This window comes from Ceratotherium simum, chromosome 17 (assembly GCF_057802395.1).
Source record: "Ceratotherium simum simum isolate JZ-2026a chromosome 17, ASM5780239v1, whole genome shotgun sequence".
NCBI classification, from domain to species: Eukaryota; Metazoa; Chordata; class Mammalia; order Perissodactyla; family Rhinocerotidae; genus Ceratotherium; species Ceratotherium simum.
The window spans coordinates 23,599,940-23,614,260 of record NC_141916.1 but is presented as its reverse complement, the minus strand read 5'-3'; the positions used below and the strand labels follow the sequence as shown (position 1 = coordinate 23,614,260).

The window sequence follows — 14,321 nt, the reverse complement described above, 5'->3', positions numbered from 1 at the left end:
TATAAAGTAAAATCTGTATTTCTATGATGACTGTAACTGTACTCTACCTTAATTCATAATATGAAGGGGAGTATTAAGGGAAAATTAAAAATCTGTAACTCCCTATCACAAAAATAGGAATTTGACTCCTACTGTTCCGGAAATCTCACTGAATAAAAAAGGTTTGTAAAAGCTGAATTTTCTAAAAATAGGTTACAAATATATTTTTCATCTCCTGTTGGAGTTTACCCTATTTTCTTCTCATTTCTCAAAGTGACCCTTGGAAACATTGCAATCCTTAATTCACAAGCAGGGAAAAGCATTCATTCCTTTGATGAAGTAATTTTAGAAACGAGTTTCAAAGACAGTAATAGGGCATCACTATGAACACAAGGGAGGGAAAGGAAATTTTTGGCTAAGTATGACTCAATAGCCACAATCTCAGGATACACATTTATAAAACAGGAGAATCAGGTATGTATCTAATTCTTTCTCATGCTCTCACTACAAAATTGAATAAAATCCCAACCCCTTAGTAAGGTACCATTTCAACACTGCCCAACTCCAGCCTCATCTCAGGCCACTTCCTCACCCACTACATGTCCACCATCTGTCCCCTGAAAATGACAACCCACATCCAAATTCAAGACCTTTGCTTTAGCTTTTCCCAATGCCTGGCATATTCTTACCCTTGACCTTCACATAGCAGAGTAGCCTCTCCTGACCATCTTGTCTATACACACATTTGCCCACCTCAGGTCTCTCCCATTCCCCAGCAGGGCATTTCTTACTATCTAAAATCATTGCTACTTTACAAGTTTATAATCCATCTTTCCCCACTAGACTGTAAACTACACGAGGAAAGGGACTTTAATCCTAATTTACTGCTTGGTCCCCAGGTACATAGATCAGTGCCAAGCACATAGCTGATGCTCAATTAATAGGCATTAAATGAATTTAAAATTGGTATTGGAAGTCCTTCCAAGAGCATTTCCTGGAAGAAACTGTGTGGAAGGTAAAGCCAGAAATCAGGACTGAGGGGAAAGGGGTCAGGGAAAAGAGAGGTACTGTCCCCTACACCATACCTTTCATTCACTCAACTACATTTATTGTCTACTCTGTGTAAGATAACTTACTAGGCATTACCTTACAGTAAAACTTTAAAGTAGAATTTTCCAAATTCCTAAGATCAGAAAGAAAATCAAATCCAAAATTATAAAACTTGAATATTGACCTTGAACTTAGAGACGATCTAGTGCAGCTTCTTTGTCTTACATAGGAGGGAACTAAGGGACAGACATAATAGTGTCTTGCCCAAGATAACATGTTTTTTAACATGTGTTAGATAACACTGTGTTTCTAAAAAAGAAGTTGCTAAGTCAGACCCTCGGTGGAATATTTATAGCACTAACATACGAAGTTTATTTCCCACTATTGAAGTAAAATTACTATCATGATTATATTATAAACATTATTACCATGATTACTGCTACCACTTCTACTAGACTCTGGTGTAGATGTGAGACAGCACTTTGTTTCCTAAATGTGTGAATGACTATGTCTAAAATAAACACCAAATCCTTTAAACACCAAACAATTAGATCAATTCAGTCACCAAACACATAAATCCCATTGGCTCTTTATCAATTGACAGACTATAGCCTGCTCAAACAAGCTGACAACAAAAATCAAGGACTACAGCCCAAAATGGTTGAATCAGCAGTACCATAAAAGATATAATCGCATGTCAAGGCAAACACATTGAATTGATTATTTAATTTTGTGTGTAAGTTAAGGCTCCCAGTACCTCACACAGTGCCTGTAACAGAGGGGTCAATAAATATTGAACTGAGTATGTTACAAACACTAAGTAACCATCAAATGGCAGCTGGACAGATGGATGAAGGAAAGAATGGTTCAATTCACAAAACCTTCTAACAGCAGGTGTATGCTGGTCTGCTTCGCATCTCTCCTCGTGCTTAGTGCAGTGCTATGCACAGCCCAGCTGATCTTTCTGGCATCATTCAGAGAAGAAAAGAATCCTTAGCATTGGGGTTAATTTAGGGTTAGAAGAAGCCTTAAGAATTTATTTCTCTATGAAGACTTCACTTTGCCCAAATCCATCTCTTCCAAATGACCGTCTCTCTCCCTTTTAGCACAGCTAAAAGCACAGCTGTGCTTCCTTTAATAACTTTTAGGTACTTAGCAACAGAATATGTGGAAAATCTCCCCTAATAAATGACACAAAAAGCCCTTCAGTTGCCATTTTAGTTTATCAAATATTATTAAAAATTCATTTCTTGGCCTAGTGGTTAAGTTCGGCGCACTCCACTTTGGTGGCCTGGGTTTGGTTCGCGGGTGCGGACCTATACCACTCATCAGCCATGCTGTGGCAGTGACCCACATACAAAATAGAGGAAGATTGGCACAGATGTTAGCTCAGGGCGAATCTTCCTCAGCAAAAAAAAATTCATTTCTTTTAAGATATAACAATATTTTGGAACAGAAACATTTCATTTTTTGACTATGTCTGTTGGAAAGTAATGAATTTGGTGGGTTTTCAGTATCTTTAAAATTAATACAATCAGGGTCTGCCCAGCAGAGCCTAAGTTCGCTTGTACTTTGTACATTCACAAAGTGAGATATGGGAAAGTTAGGAGGTAAGAGGAAGGAGGAAACAAGAGCTTCCTTTTCATCCTGGTAGCCCTCCTCGTATCTTTCCTATGAAAAGTCTAGAAATATCCTGTGAAAAGTCTGGAACTCCCTTGAGATGCTCTGCTTGTTGCCTGTATCATGATATCTTGACAAAACCCCTTTGCAAAAGCCCTTACTGTGCCCTAAATAGACAGCACAAGTAGAAAGCCTAAGCTAGTCCTTACACATTATGAACACAACGTTTCACATTAAATTGGTAGCCTTCACCAAGAGTTGCATGACACAGCAGTTACATACACAATTTACGTTAGTGGTTAAACGTTACATACACAATAGGTAAATGGTTAAAGTGGGTAACAGGCTCTGCGGTCACAGGAACTTGCATTCAGATCCCAGCCCCCACTCACTCTCTGCCTGTCTCTTGGCACATTATCCAATTTCTCTAAGCCTCAGTATTTTCATCTGTGAAAGCAGAATAATGGTACCTGTTCCATACCACTATTGTGTGAATTAAATAAATGCTTGATGTGTCTGACACATAATGGACCTTCAAGAAAAGTAATTAGCAGTAGTAGTAATGAGGGTATAAACGGCTTAAATACTTCAAGCACCAACTAAAAGCATGAACCTGTCTGCTAACACACATTCAGCAATTTGAAACTTAACCACAGCACCTCCACCCACTCACCACTGCAAGATCCAAATAGGAGTAAATGGATGAAAGTGAACCACAGCCTGTCTTCTCTTTTGCAAGAGTTTTCTAATGAGCACATTCACTAATTCACTCCTTCCAAATGTGCAATTCGTAAACACAAACTGTTGTCTCAGACATTGATAACTTAAGTGATTTTAAAAATTTAAATGCATTACAAACTCATTGTAATTAGACATAATTAAGAATTGCACACATTTATTTTCTCTTCATGCTGGGCTTTTTTTATTTAATAAATTTAGGATTCTAACACGGAGACTATGCTAGGGCATTAATTAAAATCTGTAGTATTTTGGATCAATATGTAGTTTTCATTAAATGGACCCAGTATGGTCAAAGTGAATCTCAAAAATAATTCACTCCCCAAATATTTTAAATCTAAGCCTTCTGAACATAGCTGTAGCAATAATTTTTTTTTTTTTTTTACTTTTCAGATTTAGTGGATCATAAGAAAGTAATCGTGAAATTTTGTTTTCCTGGGTAGATCCAATTGAAATTGTGTTTTGCACATAAATGGGGTTCAAAATCATTATTATAAACTGATTCAACTGCAAATTTATTTGAAAATTTGGGGAAGTCTTAATTTCAAAACAATAAAAGTAAAAAATATCTAGAACAAACCTAAGGATGCAATTAAACACCAAAATATTTGTAAAAAAAAAATCATCCTATATCTAAGATGCTTTTCTACATGAGGATAAACAAAAAAATACCCAATTCAACAACTTACTCATTTCAAACACTCAAACTACAAGTAGTACTAAAGAACATTAAAATCTTATCAGTAAAGCTTTAAAAAATAATTCCTAATTCATATTAGAGCTAGACTATGTTTAACAATTTTTCTTTTGCTCAATAAACAATTGTTTAAAGAAAAAATAGTGCAAAAAAAACACCCTATTATATTTCATTTCTGGGAATTATTCATTGTGTACTAATTCCTGTTATTCTCTATTCTGTGGCTATTGCTATGGATCTCTCTAAAATCAGATAGTAAATCTCGCCTTGACTGTAAGTGAGAGTCTTACATTCTTTCTTATATATCACTTTTATATGTAAAGAAATAGGGGGAGAGGGAGATACATTAAAAAAGAAAACCCTGTGCTGCCAGACTCCAAATAATCAGAAGAACTGCAGCGCCATCGTGTGGAAGAAAATATCTAATTAGTGAAATGCTTTGATTCTATTAGAAAAGAAATGTGATTCTCTTGCCAACCAACCCTAGTTTCTTTTACTGATACACTATTTTAAAATATTTTAATCTGGAATGTCTGTCAAACAGCAAAGGACATTATTAGTCTAGAGGACTAACATATATAATACAGAAATCAGATGTAGGTATACATTATATACACATACCTATATATATTTAGGTATATGTTATGGATAAAGAAAAATACAAAGTGAACATCTTTATTAGAGGTTGCCCCAGAATCAAAGAAGGAATCTGAAAAGTGGGTGAGGGGTGGGAGAGGAATAAAGCTGGGGGTCTTGGCTCTTCCATCCTTGAAAGGAAATAAGGAAACCCTTAACCATGACTGCAGCAGTTTCTGAAGAACTAATTAAGGAAGCATTTCCTTTAATATCCATAATCAGAAAGAAGGGAGGCAGAAATAAGTCAAGGAGGTGGGAGGGGAAATAAGGCTGGTGGGTGAGATGAGAGCAGCACATATCTCTTTATTTCTCCTTCTTCGTTCAATTAACCAAAAGGTATCGAGAGGCTGCAATGTTCCAAGCACTTGCTGGGTACAGGGACTAAAAAGATGAATAACACACACAGTCCCTTCCTCAAGGTGCTTAGAGACTGGGGAAGTACACAGATCACTTCCAGGTGGAGGAAATGCTCAGGAAGGCCTCTCTGGGAGGTCCTGCTATCTGCAAGACACTGAACAGAACCTTGAGGGGAAAGAAAAAGGGTAGAAGATTTTTCACTCATTTTCCCAAATCAGTGAGTAGACCAAATAATGAAACTCTGGTGAACCCTATACTCCAACATACTTTCAAAGTACTTTCCAGACTACCGTGTATCCCATACAAACAAAAAGCGTAGAGTATAGAATGTCCCTTTGTAGAATTAAACACCCTCTCCTTTCTTTGCACTCTCATAACAATTTGCTCATAACCTAATATGGTACTTAACTCCTTATGAATAATTATGAACGATTATTTAGCTGCCTGCTTCACCTAAGACTAAGAGCTCTTTGAAAATCAAGACTGTCTTACTCATCCTTTCGTACTTAACACCAGCCACAGTGCATATTCAGCACTTAACACATTTGTTGAGCTGAATCAGTTATATTTTACAATAGTATTTGTATTCGGCCACCACGCTAAGCTCCTGAGTAAGAGTCATGCAGACATTCCTTAAGACATGCAGACCAGCACTAACCAAGAGTGGTGCTCATTTATTTCTATGGTTGTCATTTACCAACCTCTTGTTTTAGGGCTTTCAGCCCTGAATCTATTTTTAAAGCTCCATCTCCTAAACAAACAAGGGTAGTGGATAAAAAAGAAACTGTCTCTGTATTCTACATCTGTGTTTTTCATGTGAGGGTGGGAGACCTGGGGATGGTTTTTTCCTAAAATTTTCTAAATTGTCTTTCTTTAAGCAAATAACAATCTAAAGAGGTGGTTTGCTTGCCTGATAGAGAACTAAAAAGAATAAAGCAAGAAAAATTAATATTATCCAAGAATATGATTTAATCTCCCAGAGTAGCATATCTGCTCTGCCCTCCTCCTCACCCTGGTCCTCTCTCAACTCTTAGCTCCCACTCACCCCCCTGCCTGGACTTTTTTAATCTAAAATATTATCATCTGATTTCAGAAGAGTTAGCAGCAGCCACAGAAAGAGAATTTGTTACAAATCATTAACAAAGAGCAATTTGAAATCCAATTTCTGTCTTATTTGACTAATTTTTATTCCTGTTTTATTTGGCCACATTTAGGCACTCGCCCCAAGATATTTACATCAGTGTGATTGATTGCAAAAAGAAACAAAACTCACCAACTTCTAACCAACAAATGGAAGTCAAGCTCTCTAGAGAAACCACTGTTAACAAATTCAAAATGTCCTGCACTTGCTGTGGGCTTGGATACTAAAAGGGAAAGCTATCAGTAAGATTGTACTATATGTATGCAGATCAAGTACCTAGTTCCCAGCAACTCTATTTTTAAGTGAGGGCCAACAGTTTCATAAGCTGGTTTGCAAAGAAGAAATGCTTCAGAAGTCATTAAATAAGAGGAAAAATCTTGACGGGAAATAACAATTCTTTTAACTCTCTGTAGGGTCAAGCATCACATAAAATGCAGCGCTGAAATGGGGAAAAGTCATTAGAACGCACTGCAAATCTCTCTAATCTAAAATGTCCTTCTGATTTGTACTCTCGCAATACAAAGCGCTAAGCACGAACCTCATACTACAATCTGTTTCTTAACCCCTACCTTTGATTAAACAAGAGAAATACACAAAAGGTCCAGGCCTAGTGTCTTAATTGTTTCCTTATCTTTTCTCTTTGGAAGTAAAAGGACTGTGAGCATGTTTCTCATTTCCTTGGGAAAATTATTAAACCTCTCTGAATCTCCATTTCTTCCTGTGAAGGATAATAACACCACCTCATCCAGTCAATGTAAGGGATAAAAGATATAACAGAGATAAATAGCTAATTGTATGCAATTGCTCAGTAGAAAGTAGTTCTCATTATTAGCACTGTTATTATTTTTTTAGAGTGATTTGGTATAAACTGAATATCCAAACTTCTAACCTTTACCACATTCACCAAAATCCAATTCTAAGTAGACAAACTGTGCTCAAATCTTGTTGGTGTTATATAGAAAAGCTTCAAGTTGGTAAAGTACCTTTATTATTACATATTTTTAAAACATGAGTTTTTTCAGAGTGTCAGCTTTAGGATTTTAATAATAAAATAGAATTATCTGTCTATATTCTAGTTCATTCTTCATAAAAAATCAGTTTCCAAAAAGAAAATCCAATTGTACCAACACAAAAATTCTAGTAGTGGCTGGTTGAAAAATCTGAGATCTTGTTGAAAAAGACAAGAATATGTCCTTTAGCAGCTCTGAGGTAGTTAAGCTCTGAAAATGCCAAGGAAAGTTGTATTTTTGCTATTATTTTATTACCCTCTCCAGAAATTTTCCACTTGAATACCTTTTAAACTTGTAATTTAGCCACACTATTCTTTATTGTATTTCAATCTGGGAGGCAAATAAATTAATCAACTTAATCGAAGACCTGGAACCACCAAGAATTCTGGTTCTAGTTCTAGTATTGATTTAGCTCTTAAATTTCCATTAATTAAATTAGGATAAGAACCTGACTACTTTCAGGACCGTGTTGGCAAGAACTCTTCTACTTCATCTTTGAGTCTCCCCTCCCGTTTCCACTGCCAGTGCTCAGAAAACATTTGTAAAACTGAATTTATTACAGTAAAATTGCTTCCATTAAACGGTCTGACATTAAGTAAAATTCAGCATAAAAATAATCATAAATGACTTTCCTCTTTCCTACTATCTATGCTTATTCCCTTCTTCTCAACACAGTTCTAATTGCTTAGTATAAAACGTATAAAATTAATTTCTCCTGGTTTTGGTCACTCCAATCACTTCAGCATGCCCGAGAGAGCCGAGGACTGAGCTCTGGAGCACTCCATTATTTAAAACACAGTTAAAGGTCCAAAGGAGAATCTAGTCGAGGAGACCGAGAAGAAAAATCGATGATAAATCAAAATAGTACGGCGTCCCAAAACGAAATGAAAAAAATAGTTTCAAGAAAGTAGAAGTGATCAATTGTTAAACATTGGTGATGAGCAGAGTAAGAGGAAGACTGAGACAGGATCACGCAATTTGACAAGATGGGGGTTGCTGTTAGCCCACACAGGCATGGTTTCGGTGGAATAGTGAAATAAAAGCCTGATTAGAATTGCATGAGGATGGCAGCTGAGACCATAGAGATGCTGAAGTTTGCTATAAAGGATCATAAACTGGTTGGTAGGCATAGGGGGCATAGAGGCAAGGGAGGTTTCTTTTCTCCTTTTACTTAAGATTGTGGATTAATAACATAGCACATTATAGCAGAGAGGATAGGAGACATGCAATGATAAGACAGAAAAGAGATAATTATGGCAGTAAAGTTCTTGAGAAAGTGAAAAGAGATGGAATCCAGTGCACAAGAAAGGAGTTGTCTTAAAATGGAGAAAGAGACACTTTCCGTGTAACAGAAGGCTATGGATGTGGGCTGGCTGGTTGATGGAAAAATAACATTGTCTTCTGATTGCTTCTGCTTTCTCAGTGAGATAAGAAGCAAAATCACCGAGAGTGAGGAGCAGGGAGGAGGAGTTGGAAATTTGAGAAGAAAGAAGGTGTGAAATAGTAATCTCTGAGAGAGAGAATAAATCAATAAGGAAATGGGAAGTGTGGTTGACTGAATTGCAGAGGCTGCATTAAGGCCCCCACTTGAGACACCTGATCATGAAATTTTAAAAAGATCAGTCAGAATAGTTATGTGTTTTTCTCCAGCCATCAACTGCAAGCTTGGGAAACATTTATTGAGTGTTTATTACGTGCCAAGAACTGTTCTAAGCATTTTACATTTAATGATACCTCTGAGCCCACAACAACCGAATGAGATAGGTACACATGAGGAAACTGAGGCACAGAGCTGTTAAGAAACTTATCCAAGGCCACAAAACTAATAAATGTTGGACCCAGGATTCAAAGAGTGTACCAGAGCTCACATCTTTAACTTCTAAACTATACTACCTTTCTGTAAATAGTTGGGATTAATCAGTGTTGGTCTTCTACCATTTGAGTAAGGCAGAGAGGGAGGCAAGGAAACTGAGGGTGTTTGTAAGTAATTGGACAATGGAATCTAGTCTGGACAAGGAGGAAGTGAGGAGTGGTGGGAACTGCAGAGTGGTGGACACTAAAAATGGTGGTAATCAATGGACTGGAAGCCCCAGTGTGATCAAAAAATTATCCTAGAGGCAGTGAGCTGAAAAGAAAGAGTGATGGCTGGTGACTGGAATGTTAGAAATTGGAATTTTGAGGGCAATATAGCTATTCATAATGACAAAATCTCATGAAAATCAATTTTCATGGTTTAAAAATTGGCAGCTAATGTTGGGAAGAAGGGTGAGGAAAAGATTATATGAGAAAATCGGGGATTAGATGTATTTTCTACATGAACCAGGGGAAGTAATGGAAGGAAGGATGTATTGGGTGTTAAAATCTTAACCAAATGAGGAAGATTGACCAGGAGATGGGAGATTACTGCAGGATGAAAGGACGCATATAGTCAGCTAGCCTTGCACCAAATAGGGGTTACCAACTCATTCTAGTTTGCCCAGAATTTTCCCAGTTTTAGCACTAAAAGTCTGCATCCTGGTCCTCCATGAACTAGGGATGTTGAGAGAGGAGGAAAGAGGAGATATTTTCTGGAAGAGGCAATAAAAAGATAACACCTGCTCTATCTCCAGGCTCTGTGCGATGTGGATGTTATGAATTTTAAATTAAAAAATACTGTCATGTGGAAGGTTCGACTACTATATTTAACTCCTCGTCTCAGAATAGGATGCTTTGCTCATATTAGCTGATTTGTTTGAGGCAGATTTCCAATACATTTTCCTCCCACTTTGTCTGACTTTTTTCTGTAAGGGTAGTGATCATGTTTCCTAGCTCGTTAAACCTAATATGCTCTAAAAGCTATAGCTAATTCTGTATGATCAATAAGTGTTATAAGTGCCTGAATGGGCCCAATGGAAAATATTGCTCAGTTGAGAAAGTCATATACCATTAAAGAGCCTGAGCACTCAGGGAAGGACTGGTATCACAGTATTACTCTATTCCCAGGTGCCTGAAATGAGAAATCTCTCTGCTACAGAAGCATCTGCATCTCCCACCCTGCTATTTCAAAGACTTCTGGGCCTAGAATATGAAGAATCACAGTATTTCACAGATAGGAGAAACCTTAAAGATACTTTAGAAGTTATTAAAGAGTCATAGAAACCATCTTCTTTGAACCCTTGCATGAACTCTTCACTCGGATTATGCACTAAATGTAGTTTCTGTGTACTTCTAGTTTCACATGGCAACAAATGCTGTATGATAGTTTCCAATTTGTTTTAGTACTGCACATGGATGAAATTTGTGGCACATTAAGTGATTTCAAAATAGTACGTGCATAGAAAAAAGGCCAAAAGAATACATAAAAGGCTGCCCATAAATAACCCAAAAGCTGCATGACACTATCAGGATGATCTGAGCTCTCTTCCAGGTCTTTCCTGCCTTTTAACCACACTCTTTTTTCTCTCCTTGCTCTTATCACTAAATTTCTCAAAAAACAAAGTCTACATTTCTTCAACTCCAATTCACGCCTTTGCTTGCAATCTTATTTTGGCCCACACTCTTAGAAGGTCACTAGTTACTACTTTGATAGTCATTTCTGAGAAAATCCCAGTTTCCTATACTTTTATTATTTTGAGCATATACGGAATGAACTGTGTAACTAAATAAGAGCTAATTTTTATACAATTGTTAGTCACACAAGTTTATAAATCAAGAAAGAAATCCCTTCATAGAAACCACTTATCCTAATTTGGGGTTTAAACTTCCATCTCTCCAAACTCAGTATGCACCTCTCCTTGAAATTTCAGCAACATTTAAAACCATTTGCTATCTCTCCTTCCTGAAATTATCTCACCCTTGTCCTATTTTTTTAAATATCTCTTCTCTTATTCTCCTATTATTTTCTTTTCTTACTTCTACCTTCAAAATTAGCTCATTATTTTACATAATTCTTGAACTTTTAGCAACATTTTATGTCACCACTCCTTTTTTTTTTTTTTTGTGAGGAATATCAGCCCTGAGCTAACATCCGTGCCAATCCTCCTCTTTTTGCCGAGGAAGACCGGCTCTGAGCTAACATCTATTGCCACTCCTCCTCCTTTTTTTTCCCCAAAGCCCCAGTAGATAGTTGTATGTCATAGCTGCACATCCTTCTAGCTGCTGTATGTGGGACACGGCCTCAGCATGGCCGGAGAAGCGGTGCGTCGGTGCACGCCCGGGATCCGAACCCGGGCCGCCAGCATCGGAGCGTGCGCACTTAACCGCTAAGCCACGGGGGCGGCCCCTGTCACCTCTCCTTTTAAAATTCTCTTTCCCTGAATATATTTCCTGAAATGTTCCTTCTTTGGTTCCGTTAGTAGCTTCTTGTGTTCTTCTCCCAGTTTCCAAAGGCAGGTAATTTTCAAGAACCTACACTTGGACTTCTCCCTTCTTTCTACAAGACTGATCTTCATTAACCATGTGGTCTATTCTTGTGATTTTAACTGCCATTCCTAAACAGAATGCATCCCAAACCCAAATATTTTTAGAATTTCACCTGGGTGTCCCATAGTCACCTCATATTCCATCTAAAATCACACTCATCTTCCTAACCAGGACCAGTTCTTCTTCAGATTTCCCTAAATCTGGTTAAAGAAGCCGCCAATGTCAGGGTCACCCAAACTTAAAAGCTATAGGAAAAATCCATCCTAGTCAGTTAAAAAGGTTAACTTATTCTACCTCCACCATATGTCTGACAATCATTCCTTCTCATTCACCTCTACAATCACAAGAGCTTCTTAATTGTCTTAATTGCCACCTTCCAGTTCATCTGGAATACTGTTGCCAAATTAATCTTCCAAAACCCAATGTTATGACATCCTTTATCCAGAAACCTCTAACAGCCTTCTACTGTATGGCACAAAAAAACCTCAGACTACCTAACCTGGCACCCTAGCCCCTCCAGGCCGTATGTATTTCTCTGATAATACTTATCTTACAAAAGAGTCACACCTCTTAGATTCTAAAATCAGAAATAAGAAAATCATGAAGAATCAAAATTACCCTGGAAAAGTCCTTGGACAGGCGCTCCACTGGAGACCACGAGTTGGTTCAGCACAGCCAGTTTTTCCTCTAGCATTGGAACAGATTCCTGTTTCTTTGGTTGAGCACCAGATGAAGTAGTTGGCTTGCTTTTAGGGTCCATTTTATATGAAAAATGCATATATGCATATCTTTAAAAATTAGAATCACACTCAGCTCAGTGATATGCTCACACTTGAGAGGCCCCCAGAACAGAGACAAACGGAGGGAACCACAGATTCATGTCTTTCCTGCCCTACTCACTCCAGACAATCATTGAAAGGAATGATGGGCTGTATTGCCAGCACTATTTAAATTGTAATTTTTCTCTCTTTTTTATTTCTGGGATTGTTAGTTTGCTTTTGTTTTGCTAAGATGATGTAATTCTACTGTTATTTCTTCTTTAAAAGTTATCTAGATACTTTACTTCTCCGCCTGAATGTTGAGGATAGGAATCATGTCATTTTCCTATTTGCATCTTCTACAGTACTTAACACTGTACTGAGTCACCCTGTAAATATTTTCTCAACAAATCAAATTTGCTTTGATTTGTTTGTAATAGTTAAGCAGATAACAGGGTGGTTTTTAACAGAATATGCCTAATGAAAATGTTATTTCCTATTTTATTAAGAATCTATATCTTTCTCCATGAATACATATTGGCAAAGTCTTTTCTACTGCAGTTATTTAAAAGCAGCAACTACTTTTTTCAAAATAAATTGGTCTATTTTAAATACAACAATAAAATAATAGTAAACTCCAGTGGAGGCAGTGAAATAGACATATACTTGCTATCTACATTTGATAACCAAAACACACACGTTAAAGTAGATGTATATTTACATACAGACTCGTATATTTATGTTTCAAAATAATAAGAATAATCTAGAGTTGTCATATTAAATTAATAACAAGGAAATTGCTGTAATATGTCATCATGATTATATTAAAAAAAAAAAAACTAATAGCATTCCTGCATTAGACTATGTAAGTTTTGCCAATGTTAATTTAAATATACCCTATAAATAAAACTAAAAACATCCCAGAAAATCGTAGTTATACTACCCCATGTAACCTAAGATTGTTACTAGAGCTATTTAAATATTTACCTTGGGGAAGTATAAGATATCCAGAGCTGCTTCTGGGAGTCAATTTAAATAAACTACCCTGTGCATTTCGAGGGACATACAAAAATAAATTTTGGACTCGCTGCCACATCCTCTAGATACCTGGATTTGATTCTTCCTGAAATTTAGTGATAGAATCTACCCTGTAGCATCCGAGAGTGCACACTTGGCAGATGTGAGAAGTCATCTTGAGTTGGGGCAGTGCTAGTGGACATGCCCCAGAAGTACCTAAAGGGAAACTATAAGGGTGACTCGAGGTGGTGTCACACGGCCTTGCTTCCCTGGGCAACATCCGCGGGGCTTTGAGAATGTTCCTGGGAACGTTGATCCCCGAGTGAAGGCTGGAGCTTCCTAGTGACCACTAGAGGGCAGGCTCAAGAGGAGCGTTACCGCAGGCTGCCCCCTGGGGGCCGTGGAAGGAAACGGCTCCAGCGGTGTGGTGATGTTGATATGTTTAACACCAACCAGCAACCTGCACTGAGGCTGAGAGAGACACAATGAATGCAGGGGCTGGAACTCGGGTATCTGAAGCTAGATGAAGATGCCTTCTGGGTCATTGATGCCTGGCGTTCTTAGTAGAGAAAGACCTTCCTACCTAGAAGTTTCTAGCTTTTCACACATATCCAAAGATGTTGCCCTGAAGGAGAAAAGTTATATGTCAGCATTAGAAAAATAAGAGAGCATGTACGTGCTTTGGGATCAGACAGACTTGTATGCAAATTCCACTTTTGCCATTTACTAGCATGCTATGGTGAGTGTGTAATATATTTGATCTCTCTAATCTTCAGGTTTTTCTTTTTTTTTTTTTGGTAAGGAAGATTAGCCCTGAGCTAACATCTGCCGCCAATCCTCCTCTTTTTGCTGAGGAAGATTGGCCCTGGGCTAACATCTGTGCCTATCTTCCTCTACTTTATATGGGACACCACCAC

At 37.6% G+C, this 14,321-nt stretch overlaps 1 protein-coding gene across 1 annotated transcript in view; it reads right to left on the bottom strand.

Annotated features, from left to right (window-relative positions):
- The window catches only part of NELL2 (neural EGFL like 2), a 352,025-nt gene extending 339,689 nt beyond the window's left edge, over positions 1-12,336 (bottom strand). Inside the window, exon 1 of the mRNA XM_087442529.1 lies at positions 12,248-12,336. The gene's annotated coding sequence lies outside the window, so the exon portion shown is untranslated. The remainder of the gene's footprint in view (positions 1-12,247) is intronic.
- Positions 12,337-14,321: the final 1,985 nt, after the last annotated feature.